We start from the raw sequence: 14,434 nt of genomic DNA, 5'->3' as shown, positions 1-14,434 counted from the left end.
GTATGTGGCTCCAGCATGGAGTCCATATCTAGACAAGCATATAACTAAACTGGAAAAGGTTGAAAGATTTGCCACCAGACTAGTACCCGAACTGAGGGGTATGAGCTACGAGGAGAGACTACGGGAATTAAACCTCACGTCACTGGGAGACAGAAGAGTTAGAGGGGACATGATCACAACAAACAAGATTCTCAGAGGAATTGACAGGGTAGATAAAGACAGACTATACAACACAAGGGGCACACGCCCTAGGGGACACAGGTGGAAATTGAGAGTCCAAATGAGCCATAGAGACGTTAGAAAGAATTTTTTCATTGTCAGGGTAGTAGACAAATGGAATGCATTAGGAAATGATGTTGTGGAGGCTGACTCCATACACAGTTTCAAGTGTAGATATGATAGAGCCCAGTAGGCTCAGGAACCTGTACACCTGTTGATTGACCGTTGACAGGCGGGACAAAGAGCCAGATCTCAACCCCCGCAAGCACAACTTGGTAAGTACACGCACACACACACACACACGCGAGTGTGAATACCGTAACCGGTTGCTGTACCTGGCCCCTGGCCTAGACCCCAACACACACACAATATGTGTGTGTGTGTTCAGCAAGCAGCAGCAGCAAGGAAGGAGCGCAAGGAGAGAGAAAAGAATCAGGGAACACCACCCCAGAACCCTACGATCCCAGAAGGGAGAGGGGAACCCTTCACAGGCAATTCAACAGCTCCAGTGGGAAGAGGATCACACCCATCTCCCACCCAATAGAAGCCCTACCTGCCCGCGCCCCTACACTCTTCCACTACCCTAAGCCCTCCCTTCTCCCCCACCCCCTATCCCCTCCCTCCTCTCTCACCCCCTAAGCCCTCTCTTCTCCCCGACACCCCCCCCCCCCAAGCCCTCTTTCATCCCCCCTCTCCCCCAAGCCCTCCTTTCTACCCCAACCTCCAAGCCCTCCTCTTTCCCCCACCCCCGCAAGTCTTCCCTCTCTCCCTCCCCCCAACCAACCTCTTCTCCCAATCCCCCCAAGCTCGCCCTTCTCCCCCACCCCTCCAAGCCATCACTTCACCCCTACTCTCTCCAATCCTGATCCTCCCAGCACCCCCCCCCCCACACCCTAGGTCCCCCTCATTCTCAGTTCCCCCTCACGACCCAGGGCCTCCCCTTCTCCCCTCCCCATCCCAGACCCTCCATATTTACCTACTCAAGTGGAATCAACAGAAACTGTTGATGGACAGAAAAGAGTCTGCTTCAAGACGATGTACACGGACATAAATGGGATTACAAGCAAGGCGAGTGAACTTAGGGAAAGAGCACAAGAAATAAACCCAGATGTAATTGGAATCACGGAAACAAAACTCTCAGTAATCATAACATATGCGGTGTTCCCCCAGAATTACACTGTAATAAGGAAAGAGAGGGAGGGTAGGGGAGGAGGTGGAGTGGCCTTATTCATGAGAAAGGAATGGAGTTTCAAGGAGATGGTTATCCTAGGCTGTGAAGGGTTTAGATACTACATAACAGGCACCACGACGATGGGAGGACCTAGAGTAGTAGTAGCAGTGATATATAACCTTCTACCAAATGACAGAAGACCCAAACAAGAGTATGACAGAAACAACATGGCAGTTAATAACATAATTGAGAGGGTAGCCTCTGCTGCCTGTAGAAATCGATCCCATCTGCTCATCTTGGGGGACTTCAATCATGGAAGGATAGACTGGGAGAACAAGGAATCGCACGGAGAAGAGGATACATGGAGAGCCAAAACTATTGGAGGTGGCGATAAGAAGCCTTCTAAGCCAACAAGTCAGGGAATCCACTAGGATGAGGGGAAACGATGAACCAGCAAGACTCGACCTAGTCTTCACTCTGAATGACTCCGACATAAGGGAAATTGACTTCGAGGCCCCAGTAGGAATGAGCGATCACAGTGTACTGGCGTTTGAGTATCTGGTCGAAGAAGGGCTAAACTACCTGAGAAAGGGAACTGAAAGCAAAAGGCTAGCATTCCGTAAGAGAAATAACGAAGAGATAATAAAATTCCTAACGGATATAACATGGGAATCAGAGTAAACACGGCCCAAGACATGATGGAATACATCACGCAGAAGTGCAAAAAGGCAGCAGAAAAGTTTATTCTAGCCTAAAAGGTAAAAAATGAAAGGTCGATGAGAAACCTATGGTTTAATGAGAGATGTTAGCTAGCTAAGCAACAAAGTAAATGAGCATGAAGGAACTAAAGAAATAACAGGACACTTTAGAGCAGAGAAGGTTACCAGAAAGCCAGGAATGAATACGTCTGGGTGAGAAGAGAGGCAGAAGGGCAATATGAAAACGACATAGCAAGCAAGGCTATGTCGACCCAACTCAAATTGCTGCACAGCCACATCAGGAGAAAGACAACAGTGAAGGAACAGGTAATGAAACTGAGGATTGGGGCAGACAGATTCATTACAAACGACGAAGAAGTGATCGAGAAACTCAATACGATATTCCAGGAAGTCTTCATGTTAGAGCAAGGAGAAGTTCCAGAAATAAGAGAAAGAATAATTAACCAGGCACCACTAGAGGAATTTGAGATTACCAGTGGAAATGGAAGGAAGGTTTTGCTAGAGTTGGATGTGACAAAGGCTATAGGCTCGGATGGAATATCACCATGGATACTAAAGGAAGGTGCAGAAGCACTGTGCCAGCCACTCTCCATGATGTATAACAAATCACTGGTAACAGGTGAACTGCCAGAAATTTGGAAGGCGGCAAACGTAGTCCCGATATACAAGAAGGGGGATAGACAGGAGGCAATGAACTACAGGCCAGTGTCCCTAACTTGCATAACATGCAAGCTAATGGAGAAAATTGTGCGAAAAAAGCTAATCGGACACCTGGAGCGAAGGAACTTTGTGTCACAACACCAACATGGTTTCAGGGATGGCAAGTCATGCCTCACAAGAGTAATTGAATTCTACGATCAGGCAACAAGAATCAGACAAGAAAGAGAGGGGTGGGTAGACTGCATATTTTTGGATTGCCAGAAAGCCTTTGGCACAGTGCCACATCAGAGACTACTGCGAAAGCTGGAGATGCAGGCAGAAGTGAATGGGAAGGTACTCCATTGGATATATATATAACAGAAGGCAGCGAGTCACTGTGCGGGGTGAGGTCTCAGATTGGAGACACGTCACCAGTGGGGTCCTGCAGGGTTCAGTCCTTGGACCCATACTGTTTCTTATATATGTAAATGATCTTCCAGATATCATAGAATAATTCCTCTCATTGTTTGCTGATGATGTAAAAATTATGAGGAAGATTAAGAAGTAGGAACACAGTATGAGACTACAAGATGACCTAGACAGACTGTATGAATGGTCCAACAAATGGCTACTAAAGTTCAACGCGAGTAAATATAAGGTAATGAAACTAGGCAGTGGAAACAGGAGGCCAGACACAGCATACAGAATGGGAGATGAAGTACTTAATGAACCGGACAGAGAGTGAGGTCTAGGAGTTGATATCAAACCAACCCTGTCTCCTGAAGCCCATATCAAAAGAATAACATCTGCGGCATATGCAAGGCTGGCTAACAACAGAACTGCCTTCAGGAACCTGTGTAAGGAATCATTCAGAGTCTTGTCAACCACATATGTAAAACCAGTCCTGGATTATGCGGCCCCAGCATGGAGCCCGTACGTAGTCAAGCACAAGGCGAAGCTTGAAAAAGTTCAGAGATATGCCACTAGGCTAGTCCCAGAACTAAGAGGCATGAGTTACGAAGAAAGGCTGCAAGAAATGCACCTCACGACACTAGAAGACAGTAGAGTAAGGGGAAACATGATCACTACCTACAAAATTCTAAGAGGAATTGACAGGGTTATCTTGAGGTTATCTTGAGATGATTTCGGGGCTTTTTAGTGTCCCCGCGGCCCGGTCCTCGACCAGCCCTCCACCTCCAGGAAGCAGCCTGTGACAACTGACTAACACCCAGGTACCTATTTTACTGCTAGGTAACAGGGGCATAGGGTGAAAGAAACTCTGCCCATTGTTTCTCACCGGCGCCTGGGATCGAACCCAGGACCACAGGATCACAAGTCCTGCGTGCTGTCCGCTCGGCCGACCGGCTTCCTATAGATAAAGATAAGTAGGGTAGATAAAGATAAGCTGTTTAACACGGGTGGTATGCGAACAAGGGGACACATGTGGAAACTGAGTACCCAAATGAGCCACAGGGACGATAGAAAGAACTTTTTTCAGTGTCAGAGTAGTTAACAGATGCAATGCATTTAACAGTGATGTGGTGGAGGCTGACTCCATACACATTTTCAAATGTAGATATGATAGAGCCCAGTAGGCTCAGGAATCTGTACATCAGTTCATTGACAGTTGAGAGGCGGGACCAAAGAGCCAGAGCTCAATCCCCGCAAGCACAATTAGGTGAGTACCGTAACCGGTTGCTATACCTGACCCCCTGGCCTAGGCCCCAACACACACACACTCGAGGCTGAACACCATAACCGGTTACTGTACCATGCCCCTGGCCTAGACCCCAACACACACACGAGGCTGAACACCATAACCGGTTACTGTACCTGGCCCCTGGCCTAGACCCCAACACACACACGAGGCTGAACACCATAACCGGTTACTGTACCTGGCCCCTGGCCTAGACCCCAACACACACACGAGGCTGAACACCTTAACCGGTTACTGTACCTGGCCCCTGGCCTAGACCCCAACACACACACGAGGCTGAACACCATAACCGGTTACTGTACCTGGCCCCTGGCTTAGACCCCAACACACACACGAGGCTGAACACCATAACCGGTTACTGTACCTGGCCCCTGGCCTAGACTCCAACACACACACGAGGCTGAACACCATAACCGGTTACTGTACCTGGCCCCTGGCCTAGACCCCAACACACACACGAGGCTGAACACCATAACCGGTTACTGTACCTGGCCCCTGGCCTAGACCCCAACACACACACGAGGCTGAACACCATAACCGGTTACTGTACCTGGCCCCTGGCCTAGACCCCAACACACACACGAGGCTGAACACCATAACCGGTTACTGTACCTGGCCCCTGGCCTAGACCCCAACACACACTCGAGGCTGAACACCATAACCGGTTACTGTACCTGGCCCCTGGCCTAGACCCCAACACACACACGAGGCTGAACACCATAACCGGTTACTGTACCTGGCCCCTGGCCTAGACCCCAACATAACAGTTACAGAAGGCGTTATGGAGCCTCCAAGCTACTAGGTGGGTGTGGTAGTGGGTTTAATGTCCAGTAGTGAAGTATGTGCCTTTAATACATACTCACACTTGCTCATACTTCACATTAATATAAATAAACTCTATATTAATATTGTTGAAGTGACTTGTTACTTGTGAATTATTTGTATATGAGGCGGCCTCATGTCAGGTGAGGTGAATGACGTCACAGGTAGTTGACCCATCAGGTCAAGGTAGTCAAGAGTCGCGGCGGCCAGTGTGGCGCGGGCTGTCGTGGGGAGAGGTGCTGCTCGCCGCCCGCCTCACTGGTGTTACTAATTAGTCACCTGGACAGTCCTGTACATGAGGTGACCTGCGCCAGGCTTACAGGCAAGTTACTCTAGATGATTAGTTATTTTATCACATTGTATTATGTTGGTAAAATAGTCTATATTTGCTGGTTTTCTAAAGGATGGCTACAAAATATTAAAGCTATATTTAAAATCACTTAATTATCTCTGGTTTACTTGTTTGTAAATATAATAGTGTAATATACCTTTGTCTATTAGTAGACACTTTTACCTAGCCTAAGACTTTTGACGAAGCTTATTAAAACAAATTCTAAAACGACTGCTATGTGATTAACTGTTCCATAACAGAGGCTTGAGTGTTAACTTTGTGAAATTGAACGTTCGACCAAAAACAGGTGGAAAAAAGTTTACAAATTATTAGTTTAATTCTGGCAGTTCCAAGGTGTTTCTTGTGAATTATCAGACTTCAGTCCTTGAAATATGGACCAGACTTTTAATATAGCAAGTATCCCCCCCCCCCCCCCCGCCTGTCCTATATGAATGAAACTAGCCATCCAGAGTTCGCTGCGGCCAACCCCAGAGACGCCATAATTAACATTAACCTCCTGAATAACCATGTACTATATTTTGTCCAATATAAATAAATATTAGTGTATATATAGTGCATAGGTCTATGATAGTAGTTGGAAATTATAGCTCCCGTGTGTATTCCAACCTGTCTCCCTCGCCTAATAAATAATTATGAAATAATAGTTCACGTATAAAAAAAATATTTTAAATAAATCTTGTGTTAATGTATTAACTCTTGTGTGTCAGGGCACGGACGAGCATAGACTGAGGACAAGTTATGTCCCCCTGGTGTAGTGGTTAAGACGTTCGCCTGGTGTTTCGCGAGCGCTTTGGTCCTGGGTTCGTATCCTGACCGGGGAGGATTTACTGGGTGCAAATCCTTAAATGTAGCCTCTGTCTAACCCAACAGTAAAATGGCTACTTGGTTGTTAAACGATTTTTCGCGGGGTCGTGTTCCAGGGAACATAGGTTTAAAGACTTGCCCGAAGCTCTGTGTAATAGTGGCTGTATAAGAATGTAAGAATTCTTGTATATATCAATCAATAAAATAATTTATATGTGAAACGTTCATGTTTGGCTGCCCGGGTTGTTGCGAACGACCACTTGGCCGTTGTTGTTGAGAACGTTCATGTTTGGCTGTGTCGTGACGCTGAACTCCTGTTCATTCCGAACACAACGACTACACAACAGGACACCTTGCCTCAGCAACAGTTACTACCACCGTGTACTTCTCCACACCAGACTCTTGAGGTGTACCATTAAATTTCTACAGGAACTCAATGCCAGGAGATATGGAAGGTAATTAAAGGCCATCGGGTTTTCTAATTCAATTACATAAACTAGACTGACAAAGAATAACACATTAACATATTCTATCGAGTTAAATCCACTTCCAATACTTTTAAACCTCCCTGGTCACCACGTACTCCTAACCTCTGCATTAGTCCCTAATACTGAATGATTACTCCAACGCTACACTTCCGGTTAGTCATACAATCAATACTCACATACTGCAGACTTGGTCAACAAGATCACATAGAGCCCCCACATATTTGTCAGTTTCACTTCGTTGTGTGAGAGAAATCAGGAGGACTTGCCTGTACGAGTCCTACCACTAGACTGACTCCAGCCAGCCAAAGCCTCAAACGTTTCATCCCGCTTCTCAAGGAAGGTATAATCTGATTAACCGTCGGTCACCTTGTTCCAAGAAGCCTGAGGTCACCTTGTATCCACTTGGCTGGAACATACGTTTGGGTGATGCAGCAGCTGCGTTAATGCCTTGACCTTACCTCGATGTGTGACCCCAGTCTGTATACTTAACATATACTTTTATTCATCATTTGTTAAGTGTTGTAGTAATGATTAGCTAATATTCCCTCCTAACGTGTGGATTACAACACCACTCCCCTCCTTAAACACCCATATGTCCCAATATACATCCTGCAATGGTTCCATTGGTGCAAGAACCTGGAGGATGCATGCACCATATATGTATATATGTACAGCTAAAAACTCAATTGCACAATACACATGATGAAATAATTAAAAAAAAAATCCCTGACCTGAATCGCACTCTACACTAACATTATATATATATATATATATATATATATATATATATATATATATATATATATATATATATATATATATATATATATATATATATATATATATATATGTCGTACCTAGTAGCCAGAACTCACTTCTCAGCCTACTATGCAAGGCCCGATTTGCCTAATAAGCCAAGTTTTCATGAATTAATGTTTTTTCGTCTACCTAACCTACCTAACCTAACCTAGCTTTTTTTTGGCTACCTAACCTAACCTTACCTATATATATAGGTTAGGTAGGGTTGGTTAGGTTCGGTCATATATCTACGTTAATTTTAACTCCAATTAAAAAAAATTGACCTCATACATAGTGAAAAGGGTAGCTTTATCATTTCATAAGAAAAACATTATAGTAAATATATTAATTCATGAAAACTTGGCTTATTAGGCAAATCGGGTCTTGAATAGTAGGCTGAGAAGTGAGTTCTGGCTACTAGGTACGACATATATATATATATATATATATATATATATATATATATATATATATATATATATATATATATATATATATATATATATATATATATATATATATATGTCGTACCTAGTAGCCAGAACGCACTTCTTAACCTACTATGCAAGGCCCGATTTGCCTAATAAGCCAAGTTTTCATGAATTGTTTTTCGACTACCTAACCTAACCTAACTTTTTCTGCTACCTAACTTAACCTAACCTATAAAGATAGGTTAGGTTAGGTTAGGTAGGGTTGGTTAGGTTCGGTCATATATCTACGTTAATTTTAACTCCAATTAAAAAAATTGACCTCATATATAATGAAATGGGTAGCTTTATCATTTCATAAGAAAAAAACTTATTAGGCAAATCGGGCCTTGCATAGTAGGCTGAGAAGTGCGTTCTGGCTACTAGGTAGCCTGGCTACTATATAATATATATATATATATATATATATATATATATATATATATATATATATATATATATATATAATACCTAAACTGCTGACATATGAATACAAACATTACCATAAAATTACATGGACCAGAATGCTGGCACTAAACATGACACTTGTCATTAATATGTACACAACACAATCTAAGGTTCTTCATCCCTAGTAACAAGTTCATAACAAATTTATATCCTGTCCTGTACTGTTCACATAAGGTCTTGCAATGGTCGCACACAATGTTGCACTGGAAGCATCAACAAATGGTAGCATCACTTGTCTTCGTCTCCCATGGTTCCTAGGTCATAGATCCTCCATGACCAAGACAAAAACCAGGCTCTCCAGCCTGGTGAACGTTGTCAACGTCCCATCGTTGCTCTGAGCTAACGTGATCCTGGCATCCAGAGCAACGAAGATTCCTACCCCAGGGTCATCGACCCTCGGGTTCATGCTGCCGTGTTCGCGTTCCAGGGCACCAACCCCAGAACGCTGTAGATACCTCACAGCTGTCTGGTCGTCCTTCCTTGCTGTGCTCACCACAATAAATATAAAAAAACCTTTGTGTGTGGTTTGGTCAACAATAAATACCTCATTAAAAAACCTTCAAACTTATTTCACTGAAGTATCATACTGCCACTGGCTCGCCTCTAGCCAGATCCCTGTAACTAATTAATGAGAAATTAATGTATCCACTTGGCTCGCCCACTGCAACCACCAACACCTGAAATTTTCAACATTGTAATCTTATTCATTGGACTTACCCACGCCGACACATCCTAACCTCTGGTCTTCCCAACCACTGATGACCTCATTATAACACCACACATCCCCACAACCAGGCTCTGCGCCATAACGAACTTGAACTCGCTAAGCCGAAAATTACCATACCGATCACTTCCTGACACCCATGCACCTCCATGTACTCCACAACACCACACTCGACACCAGGCATCCAAACGCCACTACACCACCCACTAAACTCTACACACATCACACTGCAAAAGACTACCATGCTCAACTCAATACTACATACTATGCTCCTTCCGTGTCCATGATACGGCGAGAGCGGATCGGTTAGCGATGTCACTGTCGCCTGTAGACCTTGTCCCCGGACCTACGAATGCTGTTCTGTGCTATCCTTCCCTGACATGCAAACTCCTCTCCTTACCCTTACCTGTGTTCTCAGCCGCTGGTGTGCTCTCCCCTGGCACACTCCCCATAAGGTATGGCTCCTCACTTGCCTGACCGGTCAGTACACAGACGCGGTCTGGGTGACAGGAGAAGTGTCTCCCTCTGGGCCAAGATTTCTAATCATTTTATAGGTTATTGTCATCTCCAGGGGATGTATCCTTGGAGTTTTTCTTAGCCCGATTGAGCTCATCCAGTGTGAAAGGGGTATTAGTGTCAGACCTCTGCACATGTTGTAAGGATTCTGTGTCACCTTTCCTCCTCTAATCCTGTCTGCACTGCTAGCTAGTACTTCTGGTAGCTGATTACTGGCTGCTCTTTCTGCAAACCTGGTTGCCAGTACTTAGGCTTCCTGATGCGGATCCTTAGGGTGTGGAGCTTTAGGCTTCCATGGCGAGTTTCAACTCGCCATGGAAGTTGAAACTGGAGTTGAGGATCTTATTGTACTTCATGAAATTCTTATAATGGTCGCTTTCAGACGTACTGGACTCAACCTGTTTTTTTTTAGGTTACTGTCTCCTGCCCCGAGTTCTTGAATTCCGTGACCAAGGTTTTAAGCATTGGCCAGAGGGTGTCCACTTGTGCAAGAGCACTATTTTCTTCTGTGTTAGATTGATGATTCGCCGCTCTGCCACAGGAGGGCGCGGGCATTGGGCTTAAGCTGCCAGCGATTGCCTGTCGCTGCCGAGTGGTAGTTAATTGTTGGAGGTGTGGAGCGGCCGCTGGCCGGGACGGCGGCTGGTGGCAGCTGTGTAGATACTATACGGCTACACTTTTCTGCTCCTGTTGATTGGCCCCTTGTGGAGATTGCCCTACTGGACGTACTTGTTGCGGATGTCTCGGATCTCCTCGGCTTGCAGCTTTCGCCTACCCATGTGGCGGTGACGTTTGCAACGTCACTTCTCTACCAGCCGTTTGTGAGCTGCTGGGATGTGGAGTCGCGTGTTTTCCCCCCCTTCTGCTGCGACTGGAAGTCTCGGATCCGTGGCTAGGTGAACAGATGCATCAGGGGCGAAAGAAACTCTACTACCTATTTGTTTCGCCTCTGCCGGGGATCAAACCCGGGCCCCTTAGGACTACGACCCCAGAGTGCCGTCCACTCAGCCGGGAGGACCTCCTGTGTGTATGCGCGTGCGCCTTTTTGTCTATTAAACTAAATACCTGGGACCACACCTCACCAGCCCCAGGCTACGCTTGGGGTCAACACTGCTAATCACTCCACACCCCCATTACTCCACACTTAGAGGTCTTTAACACACACACACACACACACACACACACACACTAAGGGACCTCGTAGCCTGGTGGATAGCGCGCAGGATTCGTAATTCTGTGGCGCGGGTTCGATTCCTGCACGAGGCAGAAACAAATGGGCAAAGTTTCTTTCACCCTGAATGCCCCTGTTACCTAGCAGTAAATAGGTACCTGGGAGTTAGTCAGCTGTCACGGGCTGCTTCCTGGGGTGTGTGGTGTGGGGAAAAAAAAAAAAAAATAGTAGTTAGTAAACAGTTGATTGACAGTTGAGAGGCGGGCCGAAAGAGCAAAGCTCAACCCCCGTAAAAACACAACTAGTAAACACACACACACACACACGTACGTGCACAGAAGTACACAGTATAAATAGTACACACACACAACATAACTAGGTGAGTACTCCCCTACAATTAACATGACCCCCTCCCCTCCCCCCCTTGTCACAACAACAACCACCCTGTAGTCCCCTTCCCTCTGCGACTAACGGCTGAGATTGATCATTGGGTTAAAAAAAATGTCGGAAATGGAAAAGACCGACTAATTGGCAATCAAGTTCAACCCACAGTACGCCCACGGTGTATGGGTACTCACCTCTCATCACTCACACACACACACACACACACACACACACACACACTGACACACACACACACTGACACACACACACACACTGACACACACACACACTGACACACACACACACACTGACACACACACACACACTGACACACACACACACTGACACACACACACACTGACACACACACACACTGACACACACACACACACACACACACACACACACACTGACACACACACACACACACACACACACACACTGACACACACACACTACACACACACACTGACACACACACACACACACTGACACACACACACACACACACACTGACACACACACACACACACACACACACACACACACACACACACACTGACACACACACACACTGACACACACACACACACACACTGACACACACACACACACACACACACACTGACACACACACACACACACACTGACACACACACACACACACTGACACACACACACACACACACACACACTGACACACACACACACACACACACACTGACACACACACACACACACACACACTGACACACACACACACTGACACACACACACACTGACACACACACACACACTGACACACACTGACACACACACACACACACTGACACACACACACACACACTGACACACACACACACTGACACACACACACACACACACACACTGACACACACACACACACACACACTGACACACACACACACACACACACACACACACACTGACACACACACACACACTGACACACACACACACACACTGACACACACACACACACACACTGACACACACACACACACACACTGACACACACACACACACACACTGACACACACACACACACACACACACACACACACACACTGACACACACACACACACACTGACACACACACACACACACTGACACACACACACACACTGACACACACACACACACACACACACACACACACTGACACACACACACACACACTGACACACACACACACACTGACACACACACACACACACTGACACACACTGACACACACACACTGACACACACACACACTGACACACACACACACACACACACTGACACACACACACACACACACACACACACACACACTGACACACACACACACACTGACACACACACTCACACTGACACACACACACACACACACACACACTGACACACACACACACACACACTGACACACACACACACACACTGACACACACACACACACACTGACACACACACACACACACTGACACACACACACACACACACTGACACACACACACACACACACTGACACACACACACACACACACTGACACACACACACTGACACACACACACACACACACTGACACACACACACACTGACACACACACTGACACACACACTGACACACACACACACACACTGACACACACACACACACACACTGACACACACACACACACACTGACACACACACACACACACACTGACACACACACACACACACTGACACACACACACACACACTGACACACACACACACACACTGACACTGACACACACACTGACACTGACACGTTGATTGACAGTTGAGAGGCGGGCCGAAAGAGCAAAACTCAACCCCCCGCAAACACAACTAGGTGAATACACACACACACACACACACACACACACACACACACACACACACTGAAAGCAATGAAAACAAATCACATTATATTTTGGTACGGAGTTATTTATTTTGTCAAGCACTGCTATTCAGGTTGGGTACACTTCTGTTTTCCTCACACGCACGTGCGCGCGTGCACACACACACACAAATGACGATGGCGGAAACAAATAGGCAGAGTTTCTTTCACCCTGATACCCCCTGTTACCTACCGGTAAATAGGTACCTGGGAGTTAGACAGCTGTCACGGGCTGCTTCCTGGTGTGTGTGTGGGGGGGGGGGGGAGGGGAAGAAAATAGTAGTTAGTAACAGTTGATTGATAGTTGAGAGGCGGGCCCAAAGAGCAGAGCTCAACCCCCGCCAAGCACAACTAGGTGAATACACACACATCAGTATGAGCTACGAGGAGAGACTAAGCGAATTAAACCTCATGTCGCTGGAAGATAGAAGAATTAGGGGGGACATGATCACCACATACAAGATTCTCAAAGGAAATGATATGGGTAGATAAAGACAGATTATTTAACACAAGGGGCACAAGCACTAGGGGACACAAGTGGAAACTGAGTGCCTAAATGAGCCATAGCGACATTAGAAATATTTTTTTTAGTGTCAAAGTAGTTGACAAATGGAATGCATTAGGAAGTGATGTGGTGGAGGCTGACTCCATACACAGCTTCAAGTGTAGATATGCTAGAACCCAGTAGGCTCAGGAACCTGTACACCAGTTGATTGACAGTTGAGAGACGGGACCAAAGAGCCAGAGCTCAACCCCCGCAAGCACAACTAAGGGAGTACACACACATATATATATATATATATATATATATATATATATATATATATATATATATATATATATATATATATATATATATATATAATCACAAAGCGTTGTTGATAAAGATGGAGAGGTACACAACTTCACCAGTTCCCGAACTGAGAGGGACGAGCTACAAGGAAACATACAATTGATGTATAGATGCCATCACTGGACGATAGACGAGTCAGGGAACCACTGTCTTAACCACCGTACAAACGTTTAGGCTCAATTGATGGGGGGGGGGGGGTCATAGGAGGAA

At 45.8% G+C, this 14,434-nt stretch overlaps 1 protein-coding gene across 1 annotated transcript in view; it reads left to right on the top strand.

Moving 5' to 3' along the window:
- The first annotated feature begins 5,473 nt into the window (after window positions 1–5,473).
- Window positions 5,474–14,434, top strand: part of LOC138370860 (uncharacterized) — a 300,961-nt gene continuing 292,000 nt past the window's right edge. The window contains exon 1 of the mRNA XM_069335466.1: window positions 5,474–5,609. The gene's annotated coding sequence lies outside the window, so the exon portion shown is untranslated. The remainder of the gene's footprint in view (window positions 5,610–14,434) is intronic.

Source organism: Procambarus clarkii, chromosome 33 (assembly GCF_040958095.1).
Source record: "Procambarus clarkii isolate CNS0578487 chromosome 33, FALCON_Pclarkii_2.0, whole genome shotgun sequence".
Lineage (NCBI taxonomy): Eukaryota > Metazoa > Arthropoda > Malacostraca > Decapoda > Cambaridae > Procambarus > Procambarus clarkii.
This window is presented reverse-complemented; position numbering and strand designations above follow the sequence as displayed.